This window comes from Lagenorhynchus albirostris, chromosome 2, assembly GCF_949774975.1.
Source record: "Lagenorhynchus albirostris chromosome 2, mLagAlb1.1, whole genome shotgun sequence".
NCBI classification, from domain to species: Eukaryota; Metazoa; Chordata; class Mammalia; order Artiodactyla; family Delphinidae; genus Lagenorhynchus; species Lagenorhynchus albirostris.
The window spans coordinates 186,201,218-186,216,374 of record NC_083096.1 but is presented as its reverse complement, the minus strand read 5'-3'; positions in this window follow the sequence as shown (position 1 = coordinate 186,216,374).

The following is a 15,157-nucleotide window of genomic DNA, read 5'->3' as shown; positions in this document are numbered from 1 at the left end:
TGTTTCTAGTCTGGTGACCACCAGCCCAGGGGACAAAGTGAGGAAGAAGAGGCCCCAGCAGATCCCCTAGAGGGAAGAGTGACCAGACACTCCTCTCTGGGAGAACAGTGTGCAGGATCCATCAAAGTCCCACAGGTGTGACCCTTTACTAGCAGTGCTGATTCTTAGAGTCGATCCCACTACAATCCCTGCACCATTTTTCAAAGATGTCATTTCAAGGATACTCATCACAGCACTGGCTGAAACAGAAGGTGATTGGAAACAACACTAATGTTCATGGAGAGGGGGTGGGATCCATCAGTCCTGGTCCACACGGATGAATGGATGCTGTGCAGCTGGGAAAGTGGTTGCAGGGTCTCTACCTGACGACAGGGGAGACTTCAGGGTGTATATGTGGGATGCATGTAAACCAACCGTCTGCACCCAGGATCCCATCTGTAAGACTGCATATATGTGAAATCAACATAGATGTAAATGAATCTGCTTGTGTGTGAGAGAGAGAGAGAGAGAGAGACAGAAGGAGAGACAGAGCCTGAGAGAGATGCACCAAGCCATCCATGACAGTCGCCTCTGGGGGTGGGGTTTGCAAAGCTCTTCTCTTCTCCCTTAGGTGATACTTCAATTTTTATAATGTGTGTATTACTTTAATAATTCTACAAAGATTAAAGTCGTATGTCGTGTGATCCATTTGTATTCATCTATGGAGTAACTAAAGTACATTATTTGTTTTTTATTTTAAAATGATTTATTACAAGGACAATAAATACTTATGACAATAATGAATTCTAAAGGAATTAAGAATTAAGTAAATAACAAAGGCTTTTGGTGACTCAGTTCCAGGCCAGCTAGGTGGCAGTACACGGCAGGGTTGGGGCAAGTTTCTCCAGGAGGTTGTGTATGTTCTGAATCAGCATTCAGTAGAAGTGAGGAAAAAGGTGGATAAGACTTGTACACTGATCTGATGACATTGAGAAAACGCAAAAAGACTTGTACACTGAAAACAACAATAGCTTGTTAAAAAAATTAAGAAAAAATTCTAAATTTCTGGAAAATAACCCCATAGTCATGGGTCAGAAGGCTTAATTCTGTTAAGGTGGAGGTACTCCATGAATAGATCTAAAGAGTCAAAAAACCGCTACCAAAATCCCAGGTTATGTTTTGCAGAAATTGACAACCAATCTAAAATTCACGTGAAAAATGCAAGGGGCTCAAAATAGATCAAGGAATCTTGAAAAAGAAGAAAAAGTTGGAGGTATGGAGAGTCAGGCGGAACCCCACGATTGGTATAAAGACAATTTATACCTGAATATACTTGAGATTGAACAGATACAGAAAAAAAGCCTTCTCGGAGTTCCCCTTATCTGAATAAAAGCAGAAACTTTTGAGAAATGACCACGGCCATAAATTCCTTCTTCAGGGTGGCTTCTATTCCCAGGAGAGAGATCAAAATAAACCTACCATAAATCCCTTCTGTGAGGTGTTTTATGACCCTGAAGAAGATGCAGAGAACACTCACGCACAGACAGACAAACATGATCACAAACTTTCTTATAACCCGTTGTATTCCAAAGAACCTGCTGTCTTTCCTGAAGAAACCCATCTGTTCTTCCCATAGAAGCCAATTCTCCCCTCTCCCTTTCTGCTATTAAGTTAGGTTTATAAGCTTTTAACTTTCACCATTTAACATGTCAGTTACTTTTTTGGTTGGCTCTTGGCTGTAGAAATAACCCTTTCCTCTTGTTCATCTACTCTTTATTTCTTTGGGCTGTCTTTGGGAGTGACTCTGGATCATGGGAGCTGCTCTTTTTTCACCCTCTTTAGTGACATCTTGTCCATGGTTAAGCTATGAAAAGGCTTATTGAGGGGTCCAGTGGGTAAGGGTCTGTGCTCCCAATACAGGGGGCCTGGGTTTGATCCCTGGTTGGGGAACTAGATCCTGCGTGCCGCAACTAAGAGTCCGCGTGCCGAAACTAAGACCTGGAGCAGCCAAAATTAATTAATTTTTTAAAAGGCTTATTGGGGCTTCCCTGGTGGCACAGTGGTTGAGAGTCCACCTGCCGATGCAGGGGACACGGGTTCGTGCCCCGGTCCGGGAAGATCCCACATGCCGTGGAGCGGCTGGGCCCGTGAGCCATGGCTGCTGAGCCTGCGCGTCCGGAGCCTGTGCTCCGCAACGGGAGAGGCCACAACAGTGAGAGGCCTGCGTACCGCCAAAAAAAAAAAAAAAAAAAAAAAAAAGAGCTTATTGGTTTTGACTCACATTTGGAATAGGTATACCCTTGGAGACCCCCTGCAAGGAAGAAACAGGTTCAATACTGCCAGGAGAATTTGCCGGTTGTCCTGGCCAAACACCTGATAAAACAATATTTGCAAGGATTTTTTTTTTTTTTTTAGGTTTTCACCTTAAAACAAAGATCCTATTGAAACCTCTCAGATGATCAAATTAAAAGAAATACAAAGGAGTATCATGGAGAGCCTAAGAACACTTCCTTAACAAAACAAAGAACAGAAATCAGATTTAGAGCAAAAGTTAAAGAGAATTCCCTGGCTGTCCAGTGGTTAAGACTTGGTGCTAAAAAAAAAAAAAAAAAAAAAAAAAGACTTGGTGCTTTCACTGCCGTGAGCCTGGATTCAATCCCTGGTTGGGGAACTAAGATCCTGCAAGCCACATGGCGTGGCAAAATAAACCAAACCAAAACAAAACTTAAAATCCTTGTACACCATCAATCATCCCACCCATATATACACTGTGCTCATGCCATCCTCCAGATGGGCAGGTCAGCCTCTTGAAGTTATCATTGAGTAGGATATGCAATTCTTCAAAGAATTAAAAACAACGATCTGGGACTTCCCTGGTGGCACAGTGGTTAAGAATCTGCCTGCCAATGCAGGGGACACGGGTTCGAGCCCTGGTCCGGGAAGATCCCACATGCCGCGGAGCAGCGAAGCCCGTGTGCCACAACTACGGAGCCTGCACTCTAGAGCCCACGAGCCACAACTACTGGAGCCCACGTGCTGCAACTACTGAAGCCCGCGCGCCTAGAGCCCGTGCTCCACAACAAGAGAAGCCACCACGATGAGAAGCCCGCACACCACAACAAAGAGTAGCCCCCGCTCGCCACAACTAGAGAAAGCCCATGCACAGCAGCAAAGACCCAACACAGCCAAAAATAAATAAATAAATTTATTTTTTAAAAAAACAACCCTCCGTGCTTTACTAATCTCACCTATACAGAAGCAGAAATGCAGCTCTAGGAGGAATTCAAAGCCCACACAACCTTCTTATGGATATCAAAGTCTCCACTTTCTTCTTATGTCTGGGCGTTGGGAAAAGAACTGTCCTACACTCTAGAAAGAAGAAACACTTAAATAGTAATTGCCCTACACCTCTGATAATAGGATACTGGCCCCAGAAGTTCTCCTTTAAGATGCTTCCATCCTTCCTCAGAACCTTCTGCCAGCAAGAGCTATCCTCCTGGTCCTGAGAACTGAGTCTTTAAATGTGAACATCCAAGGAAATAACTCTAACTTGAGGGTGCCTTGCCTTTAATTGTGCTCCTTGCCTCCTGTCATAAAACATGAGACATTTCTTTCTTCACCTGATAAGTGCAATTACAATCTCCTCCCCACCACACCCCAAAAAAAGTCACAACACTTTCTTCCTTTGCATGCTCAGCCATTGAAAGTAGCTTAGACCACTAAAATCACTGCCTGAGACTGGAAAGGAAAATGCAAACTGTAGACAAACTGGGTATTTTATCCACTCAGATTGGCTTTAAAAAACACCAAGATGGGCTTCCCTGGTGGCACAGTGGTTGAGAGTCCGCCTGCCGATGCAGGGGACGTGGGTTCGTGCCCCGGTCCGGGAAGATCCCACATGCCGCGGAGCGGCTGGGCCCGTGAGCCATGGCCGCTGAGCCTGCGCGTCCGGAGCCTGTGCTCCGCAACGGGAGAGGCCACAACAGTGAGCGGCCTGCATACCGCAAAAAAACAAAAACAAAAACAAACCAAAAAAAACACCAAGATGCACACATGGTATTTCCAAAAATTCCTCTGTCCAGAGTTTAGTCCACAGCCTCCATAAGATTACATATCAGGGCAAATCTGAATCTTAAAAATCTTCTCCACAAATATTAGTAAAAACCTTTAGCTCTCACTAAGCAAGTAATCTTTCTGTTCCACCCGCCAGAAACACAGTTCAGAGCCGACTATTTGACATAAACAGATAGTATTTTATTACTCAGTTTTACTGGCTCATGGCTAAAGCTTTGTAAAGACAGACACATCTATTTGCATTTGTCTGTATGATTATGTGTGTCTTTTTTTTACAGGAGGGGGGATCCTCAATCAAGAACCTAGGAGGGAACGGGGAAAATTGGTTTTTCTCCCATACGCATACAGTAAAATACTATTCAGAAATAGAAAGGAAGAAACAAAAAACAAGGATGAATCTTACATGTATACTGCTACGTGAATGGATTCAGTCTGAGGAGGCCACACACTGTATGACTCCATTTCTGTGGCATCCTGGAACAGGTAAATCAGAGATGGTAAACAGGTTATGGGGTGGGGGGTTGAAATATTCCCTGTGATACTTGAGTGATAGATACCTGCCACTATGCATTAGTCTAAACTCATGGATTTTTACAACCCAACAAGTAAATCAAATATTCAAATGTAGTTATTCAGGATATGGGAGTGTCATAGGGTGGAAGAGAGAATGTGCCAAAGAATCTGATTTAGAAATGTACGAAAGAAAACCCACTGTTGGTGGTGGAACGAAAGGTACTTGAGCTAGTTAGCTTTGGGAGAGAACGGAATCTGCAGTACAAAGGCAAATTGTGCCATGCGTAAATACTGGACTCTGTAAGTTCTTTCCCAAGGTGGTAGAGGCTAATAATACTGAAACCACTGCATCTGTAATCCGAAGTGGAGCAAGCAATGGATTCAATGAAGGACAAATGGCGGAAGCCAGGTTTCTTACCCTCGGAGCGCGATGTTACAGATAAGCAAAGGCCAATGGTTACAATACCCATGTGACAATGGATAGTTTACATTTCCTCAATTTTAAAAACTTTTGTGCATCAAAAGGTGCTATCCAGAAAGTGAAAACACAGCCCACAGAACGGAAAAAAGTATTTGCACAGGATATAGCTAACAAGAGACTTTTCTTCAGAATACATCAAGAACTTATACAAATCATCAACAAAAAGACAACCCAAATTTTAAAATGGAAAAGGACTTCAACAAGGACCAGACAAAAAATGCAAATGGTGAACAAGCACATAAAAAGATGTGTACCAAGAAAGAAAGAAACCCCCAAGACGGAATTATGTCAGAGGAAAGCAGGAGCCAATGGAAAGAGCTCTGACTCGCCAGAGCAGGAATGAACTGAGCAGGCATATACTGTACTGCTGGCTTCTAACCAAAAGCTTAAAATAACTACCCGAGTGGGCATCCACACCGGTTAAAATAAATAATTACACAGTGGAGGTTTCTTTTCCTCAGGAGCGCTGAATAGAAATCTCCCACGTGGAAGGGTTCCAAAGAGTTGCTGCAGATACTCAACCATTCATTAAGGAGGCGGGGCTGACTCCCCTCTCCTGGAGTGTGCGGGCCGCATAGGAACTTCATCCCAAGGAAGACACACAGTACAGACTTGGGGAAAATCTGACAAACACTACCTGAGCCAGGAAGGCAAAGTTAACATGAACAGTGGTAAGTTGCCTTGATGTATGTTCCCGTGGTACAAAGTAATGAGATAGCACTTTACCCCTGTGATCTGCTTCCTCAAAACCCACGACCCCATTCTAATCACAAGAAAAACACCAGGTAAATCCCCACTCGGGACAGTCTGCACGGAGCCCGGCTAGTCCGCCTAGGCCACTGAGAGAAGGGCAGTGTGAGAAAAGGTCAGAGCCATGAACATACGAAAGTGACACTATGACAAAATGCCATGTGATAGCCTGGGTGGGATCCTAGGACAGAAAAAGGGAGAATGAAGGGAACCTGAATAAAATACGGATTTTAGTTCATAATAAGGTATCCATATTTGTTCATTAACTGTGACAATTCCGTAGAAAACTAGAATGAGAGGTGAAATTAAAAGTCAAATACGAACAAGCTATTGCATCACCCTGTAAATCTAGAATAAAAGGGTGATTTCCTAATAACACACAAATAAAATGAACCCTAAAATATGGAAAATACAAGCAGACCAACTAACCATGCTATGACCCTTTTTCCCAGCGAGCTCTCCTCTCATTGTTCTGGTGTTTCCCTCTCCTGGGACACAGAAGAAACAGACACAGAGTGGATTGGCAGCTCCCCTTAGATCTGACCCCACCCAGTATCTCATCTCCCCCCGACACGCCCACCCAGTGAGGACACGGTGCCAGAGGGTGTCTCAGGGACCATTGGTCCTGACATCTCAGGACTTTTTTAATTACAAGGGTTTAGACACGCTTACTCAAGTAAAATAAATTAATATTATTTTTAAATGACAGAAATAACTTATTGCTTCCAAGAGACAAGTTGAGAGTGGGGTTGGAGGTATCAGGTCCAAGGGCTCACATTCTCATAGTGTGGCCTGGTCCCTCTCCAACCGTCAGTCCTGCTGAGGGCCTTGGGGGCCCCGTTCACAGGCGCTGTCTCCCTCACTGCATCTGCAGGATGACACACACTCGACGTGCCTTCTACTGGGAAGGGTTTCTCCCTCCCTAAGGCTCCATGCAAACACATTACTTTGAATGCCTTTGGCCTGGCTTGGGTCACATTCTCATCCTTGAACCAAACACAGCAGGCAGAGGACTGAAACTGGGATTGTCTAGACGATCATACATTCATCTTCCAGGTGGGTGGAACATGGGTCAGCCCTCTGAAACTGTTTGGACTGGAAGCAGGTGAGATGTAGTTCCCAAAGGAAAGCTAGGTGCTGCACGTGGACATGAGGACAGATGCTGGCTCGGTGAAAGTATGAGATTCCACGTCACTGACAGCCCGCTGCACAGCACAGAATATGAAGCCCAAGGTCGGAGAGGATTCACATAAGGTCAGGGCTGCGGCCACCCACCCGATGCTCTTGCTGTCCTCCCGCGACAGCAAGAAGTTCTTCCATTTGCTGAAAAACATGGCTGATGATGGTGGTAAATGAAAGGATCCTGTCTTGGGCACCAGGTACTTGTATTCTCTTCTATCCCATTCAGAAAATAGAAACAGTTCACATTCACATGGAATGGACAATATACATTTACTCTCTCACCTCTGTCAAAATATGGTCCAAAGAGATCTGACCATCATGGCATGCTGCAGAGCACAGCACTGATCCATTTCATTGATGAAATTATGTTGATCAGATTAGATGGGTAAGAAGTGAATAGCTTGCTGGAGGTTTTGGTGGACACGTGACTAGAGCAACTTGATTCTTGGGTATTTATCCTAGAGAAATTAAAAACTTAGGTTCACTCAAAACCCTGTACACAAGTGTTCACAGCAGATTTGCTTATAATAGCCAAAAACAGGAAACTCAAATATCCTTCAATGGGTGAATAGATAAACTGTGGTATATCCATACAATAGAACACTGCCTAACAGTAAAAAGAAATAAATTATTGATACACGCAGCTACTTGGGTGGATCTCAGGACATTATGAGTAGTTACATGCTGTATAATCCATTAATATTCTCAAAGTGATAAAATTATGGTATTAGAGAACAGATCAGTAGTGGCCAGGGGTTAGGGCTGGGGGAAGGGTGTGACTATTAAGGAATAACATGAGATAGTTTCTTTGTGAAGTGGGAACATTTCTGTATCCTGATTGTGGTGATGTTTATTCAAATGCCCCTGATAGGGGCTTCCCTGGTTGCGCAGTGGTTAAGAATCCACCTGCCAATGCAAGGGACACGGGTTCGAGCCCTGGTCCGGGAAGATCCCACATGCCACGGAGCAACTAATCCCGTGCACCACAACTGCTGAGCCTGCACTCTAGAACCCACAAGCCACACTACTGAAGCCCACGAGCCACAACTACTGAAGCCCACATGCCTAGAGCCTGTGCTCCGCAACAAGACAAGCCACTGCAATGAGAAGCCCATGCACCACAACGAAGAGTAACCCCCACTAGCCACAACTAGAGAAAGCCTGCGTGCAGCAACGAAGACCCAGTGCAGCTAAAAATAATAAATAAACAATAAATTTATTTTTTTAAAAAACCTGAAAGAACTATACAACAAAGAGTGCATGTAAAAGCTGGCAAAGTCCAAATAAGTTCTGTAACTAAGTTAATAAAATCGTACAAAAATCAGTTTCCTTGATTTACCAGTATGCTATGACTATGTAAGATATTATCATTGGGTAAAGCTGAGTAGAGTACACAGGAAATTTCTGTGCTATTTTTGCAAGGTCTTTTGAGTGCAAACTTTTCAAAATCAAAAGTTATAATGAAAATTGAAACTCACTAGATCCACCTCACAGTCGTGGATCGGGGATTTCACAGGGCACGAACACCAGGAGGCAAGGGTTACTGGAGGCCATCTAGGGCTACCACACTCCCTAACAAGCATCTTGCATGTTTGATGCCGTCTCAGCATCCGCTTCCAGGTAACTCGTCCTGTGATGACCATGGTAGGTCTAGGGGTGGCTTTCTTTGTATTTATCATGCTTGGGGTTCCTCAGCTTCTTGGACTTGTGTATCGACATCTTTAATCAATTTTGGAAAATATTTCTTTCCCTGTTTCCTCTCCTCTCCTTTCAGGACTCTAATTATACCTAAGTTAGACTTTTCGATAATATCCAACAGGTCTTGGATGCCTGGTTAGTTTTATCCATTCCTTTTACTCTTTGTGCTTCAGTTTGGAGCTTCAGTTTGGATAATTTCTATTGACCTGTCTTCAAATTCATGGTTCCTTTTACCACTCTGCCCAGACAGACTGAATTAATTCTTCAATTTCAATACTGTATTTTTCAGATCTCAATTTTCCAGTTGGTTCTTTTTAGTTCCCATTTTTTTGCTGAACTACACTATCTTTTCACACACTTTTATCCATCATTTCCTCTAAGTCCTTTAGCACATTTATGATCCATTATTTTTAAGTCCTTCTCTGCTGATTTCAACACATGAGTCATCTGTGGGTGTCCTTCTTGATTATGGGTCACCTTCTCCTGCTGCTTCATGTCTCAAAATTGATTTTGTATCCCAGACACTCTACAGTAGAGACAGAAAATGTTTCTCCCAGAAAGCGTTCACTATTTCCTCTGTCAGGCAACAAGGGTGAAGGGTGATCTCTTCCAATTAAACAGCATTAGGTCTGGGTTGATTCTTTAGTTTCACTTCACCTCTGGTTCAAAGGTGTTGATGGTGGGGTCAGGCCTCTGCATCCCACGGGACTTTGAGACACCGCAATGCTCAGAATGCCCAGTGCTGCTGTATACTTAACAGGAGCACCATGTGGGAAACTGGTGGGCCGGGAAGATGCACTCTACCCTTCAGGGCTCCTCCAGATTCCCTTTTACCATGCCAGCCAACACAAACACATCAAAAGTGTGCCTAGTTTGTCCTCATACTTGCAAAGTTTCCTTGCCCGTGACATACTGGCTCCTATGTCCCCAGACCCCAGAATTATTCCCGGGATAAAAGCAGCAGCCCAGTCTGCTTGCACTATAGTTTGTGGAAGAGAACTTACTTAAGAAAATTAACGTAAAGGGCTTAGCACACAGCCTGGCACACAGTAAGCAATTATTCATTTTCACTACTATTGATGGTGTCCCCATGTGAAATTATGAGTTCCTGGAAGAAAGATGTAGTTATTTATTTCTCTTGAACATTCTGTGGGCCCAACGCATTTCTGACAGTGGGTGAGAAGATGTGAACTGACCGTGTGTGTAAATGTTACGTAGGGAAGAGACAAGGAACACTACAATCCTTGTGAGAACATGCTGATGCCCAGGCCTCAGGAGTTCACAGAGAGGAAATTTCACCACCTGCCACACTGGGCCTTCTGGTGCCCATTGTATAGGAAAGAAGAACTGAGGTTCCACGGGTGGGTTTTCGAAGAGCAGTGAAGCACCAGGCCAAGGAAGATAATATGCTTACCTATAGCAAAGACAAATGACTTTTAGGAAAGGGGAGGAAAGCCTCAGCTTACCTGGGACAAGGATGCCAGGAGCACAGCAGCATCCCTTCTGTGTTCCCTTCGTGGGTCCTGAGGAGGCCACAGGACAGAAGAGCGAGGTGTATCAATACTACCCCAAAACTCTCACATATTAACCTAGAAATCCTCACACATCAGTTTGTGCGTCCCTGACATTCTCTAAAAAATGATAAATCAAAAATGTACCTAATAAATGTGGAATCTAGAAAAGTGGTACAGATGAACCCATTTGCAGGGCAGGAACAGAGACGCAGACGTAGAGAATGAACATGTGGACGCAGAGGGGGAAGGGGAAGGTGGGAAGAAGTGGGAGATTAGGATTGACATATATGCGCTGCCATGTGTAAAATAGATAGCTAGTGGGAACCTGCTGTATGGCACAGGGAGCTCAGCTTGGTGCTCTGTGATGACCTAGATGGATGGGATTGGGGGGGAGGGAGGGAGGCACAAGTGGGAGGGGGTATATGTATACATACAGCTGATTCACTTCGCTGTACGGCAGAAACTAACACAACATTATAGAGCAATTATACTCCAATTTTAAAAAATGTATCTAAGACAATGAAGTAACAAATACACTTTTGTCTACTGGCTGGTCTCTCTATCAGGAAGTACCCACGTTAAAAGTCACAACATTAAGGTTGAAGCATGATTTTTCCATATTGTGAACTTAAGTTAATCCTAGTAGCAACCAAGAGCGACTGCAAGTTTCTGGAGCTCTTGGTGCAACACGCAAGTGTTCGCTCAAGTGGGAATGGTGGAGAGTCAGGTATAAAGCAGTATATGCCAACAGCTGGGAATAGGAAATGAATGGTTTCATCAACTATTACCAAAGAAAGTGATAAAATAACAGATTTTTTATTAAGAGAGATTTAGAAGAAGATAAAATAATCATAGCAGAACTTAAAATAGCCTTCCACACTGTATTTCTTCATTGGTCTTTCTACTCAAACAGCTGTTTGAATATCTTTTCTGATTCCAAAATTGCAAGCAAAGTTTCAAATGCCAGGATGAAATTTACTGCCATCAGAGAACTGTAACAGCTCCATTTTCTATCACATAAGTTATGAAAGGTCTAAATGTCTAACCTTTTCACAGGATAGTCGTGGAGGCAAGTATTCAGCGCAGAAGAAATTTCCCTTTGCTTGTGCAACATTTTTCTCATGAAAAGTTTTGTTTATAAAGCTATTTTGAGTACTGTTCAAACGGAGTGAATTAAAACAAAAATCACATGTCACTTTACCCCTGTGCATGTACAAAGGTTGGCAAGGCAAGGGTGGGGCACGTGGAGGCTGGAGGAGTGTAAACCGGTGAAGCATTTTCTGGAGTGCAATCTGTCAGCACTTGGTACTGCTGAACACACGTGTCCCATGACACAGCACTGCAGCTCCAGGCCGTTCCTGAAGAGACAAGGGTGCCCATCGCAGCTTTACCTGGGAGCTGGAGGCTCCTTCCGGCCCATCACGGGGCAGGCGAGCTGGGCGGGGCAGGCGCCTACACAGGACAGCTGCACTGTGCACATGTAACGTCGCACTGAGATTGCACTGAGCGAGAGGTGCAAGGTCTGCAGCCCAGTAACGTGCACAGAGACCAAAAGCACACACACACAAGCAGGGCATGAAGGATATGCACATAACCTAAGACATGTTCTCAACGCTTTCGCTCAGGGGTCTAAGATGCTGCGGAGACATTAGGGTAGGGAATGGAGAAGAAAATAAAATAAAAACCAGGGAGGAGGCTAGCACGCCCAGATGATTGCCAAAGAAAGGGAAGAAAAGGAGATTTCAGTTTTCAAATCCAGAGTCCTAGCTTCTGAAAAAAATCAGAAGATTTAGCGGCACTGGGCCCGTCGCCACACGGCAACAATGCAAGGGTGCTGCATAGCACGTCTGCTCTGCCATCCACTCTGTGCACCCAGGCCACCTCCCTCACTCTACACCACGAGTCCAGCCCTGCAGGCCCCTGGGGCCACTGATGCTTGAGGACATGAGTTTTGATGCCACAAAGAACAAAAGTGGTCCTATACAGGGTGGGACTGGGAACCAAACAGGTGTGGGGACTGAGAGAAAGGGAGAAATTGTAGATAAGACCTGGATTTCTGCCTTAATCAGGTGGGCAGGTGAGCTGCTGCTGAGACAGTGGGTGCTGACACGGGGCAAGTTTCAGATGAAGAGCTTAAGTGCCATTTTGGTTACATTAGGTTTTAGGTGCCCGTTAAGGATCCTCAGAGCGCTGAGAATTCTGCTCTAAAGAGAGTCAATTAGACAGGGTTTCTTCTGGGGCCAAGAGAGGAGTTTAACTCTCCTCATGCTGAGGAAACCCCATTGTGCACTGATGCAACCTCTGTCCAGCTACGCCAGGCTGGGCACATCTATACTTGGGTGAAAAACTCACTGCCCAAGTGTCCCATAGGGTTCTGGATTTGCAGGATCAGAGCCTCCTGGGGGCACACAGCACTCCAGGTGCAGAAGGGGCCTGGAGGTTGAAGTGCACGGTGAGGAGTGTGGCGTAGGTGCTGAGGAAAAATGCCCGGGAGGAAGCTCCTACTTATGTGAGCCACGATGGCCCTTCCCAGGGCGCAGAAGCATGACGTTTAGTCGAGGGCACTGGATCCCAAGCAAGTCAAAGGAAGCAGATGCCACGAAGCCTCTGAGGTGGGGTCGTCCTGCCCAGTGGAATCCTCAACCCCCAGTCAAGATCTCCCTGGACCAGGATATCGAGAACTTCTCAGAGCACCACAAAGTTTGTAAAAAGAGAAGACATTGCCCCACCCAGAATCCGAGCAGGAACCTGTAGGTGTGATGTAGGGAAGCTCAGAGAACTGGGACCACAAGATCTCTGCCTAAGAGAGGGGTGCCGCCTCCAGGAGCGCAATCACAGGGAAAGTGTGTGTCTGACTCCAGTCTGGGACCCACGCAGCCTGAATGCTTGGCAGACGTGTGAGTGGAGGGTCTAGTGATGATGGGGCAGATGGGCAGAGAGTCCAAGCTAGTGGTGCGGATTCGGAGATGTGCACAGAGGTTCTCACTGAGGCTGGGTTCCGAGCGAGACCATCCAGAGAGGGTGCCGGGAGAGAAGAGGGTAGAGCACAGGACACAGACATTGGCGGGAAGAGAGAGAAGGGCCTCAGAGGAGAGAAGGGTCTCAGAGGAGCGGCAGCCAGGCAGCCAGAGGCCAAGGGCAGAGGACATTTCAGGAAGGAATTGGAGGTCCCATGAGCAAAGACAAATCCAAATGACTGGCAGAAAACCACACAACTTATCTCATTAAAAAATTGGGGGCTGACGGGGTTTCCCTGGTGGCGCAGTGGTTAAGAATCCGCCTGCCAACGCAGGAGACACGGGTTCGAGCCCTGGTCCGGGAAGATCCCACATGCCTTGGAGCAACTAAGCCCATGCGCCACAACTACTGAGCCTGCGCTCTAGAGCCCGCGAACCACAACTACTGAAGCACACGTGCCTAGAACCCATGCTCCGCAACAAGAGAAGCCACTGCAACGAGAAGCCCACACACCGCAATGAAAAGTAGTCCCAGCTCGCGGCAATGAGAGAAAGCCCGAGCACAGCAACGAAGACCCAAAAATAAAATAAATTAATTTAAAAAAAATTTTGAAAGTATTACATCATTTTTTAAAAGGGGCAGCTAATACTCCTAATACATAAAGAGTTTTTAAACATCGAAAAGAAAACAACGTAAAGCCCTTTAAAAAAAAATAGGCAAAATACACAGACAGTCTGTTCCCAGAAAAGACAGCGAACAGCCCGTGAGCATAGAGAAAGATGCTCGATTCCACTAATAATAGAGAAATGCCCTTGAGCATAGAGAAAGATGCTCGATTCCACTAATAATAGAGAAATGCCCTTGAGCGTAGAAAAAGACGCTTGATTCCACTAATAATAGAGAGATGCCCTTGAACATAGAGAAAGATGCTTGACTCCACTAATAATAGAGAAATGCCCTTGAACATAGAGAAAGACGCTTGATTCCACTAATAATAGAGAAATGCCCGTGAACATAGAGAAAGATGCTCGATTCCACTAATAATAGAGAGATGCCCTTGAACATAGAGAAAGACGCTGGATTCCACTAATAATAGAGAGATGCCCTTGAACATAGAAAAAGACGCTCGATTTCACTAATAATAGAGAAATGCCCGTGAACATAGAGAAAGATGCTCGATTTCACTAATAATAGAGAAATGCCCGTGAACGTAGAGAAAGACGCTCGATTCCACTAATAATAGAGAAATGCCCGTGAACATAGGAAAAGCCGCTTGATTCCACTAATAATAGAGAAATGCCCTTGAGCATAGAAAAAGATGCTCGATTTCACTAATAATAGAGAAATGCCCTTGAACATAGAAAAAGATGCTTGATTTCACCAATAATAGAGAAATGCAAATCACATTACACTGACATCATGAATTAGTTCTCGTCTATCGAGGCGACAAAAATCCGGAATTCTGACGAAATGCTCCGCTGGAGAAGCTGTGGAAGAATATGGGCAAAGAGCGTGTTACCAGCTTCAGCGGCAGGGTCTGGGGAACGGGCGGCAGGTGCCACGTCCGGTGGCAAAGCTGAAAGAAGCAGCCCCTGGAGCAGCCCAGGAAACCGGCCAAGGGGGTGGTGAGGAAGGTGAGGCATTCCCGCAGAAACAGGACGGGCAGAGGGAAGGCGAGGGGCTAAAAGGGAAGCCACGGGGAAGGGCCCCTGCCACGGGGGGAATTCAGAAATCTGGCCAAGAAAGAAGCTGTTCCTTCTGCCCGAGGCAACGATGATCCTTAGCCCCACTCTTGTGTAAACATCTGGATTCCCTGCCATAACATCTGTTGCCACCTACAGCTGGAATGAAGTGTTGTCTCAAAACCTATTGTACACTTAAGAAACATACAGTGGCTCATCTTTTCTTTAGTTCTTCACAGCCATTTCTACCTCATCTATGAGATCAGAGTAAACCCAGCCCAGAATGTGTGTTCTTCGGGTTCTGTTCTATCCTGAATTCTGTTCCA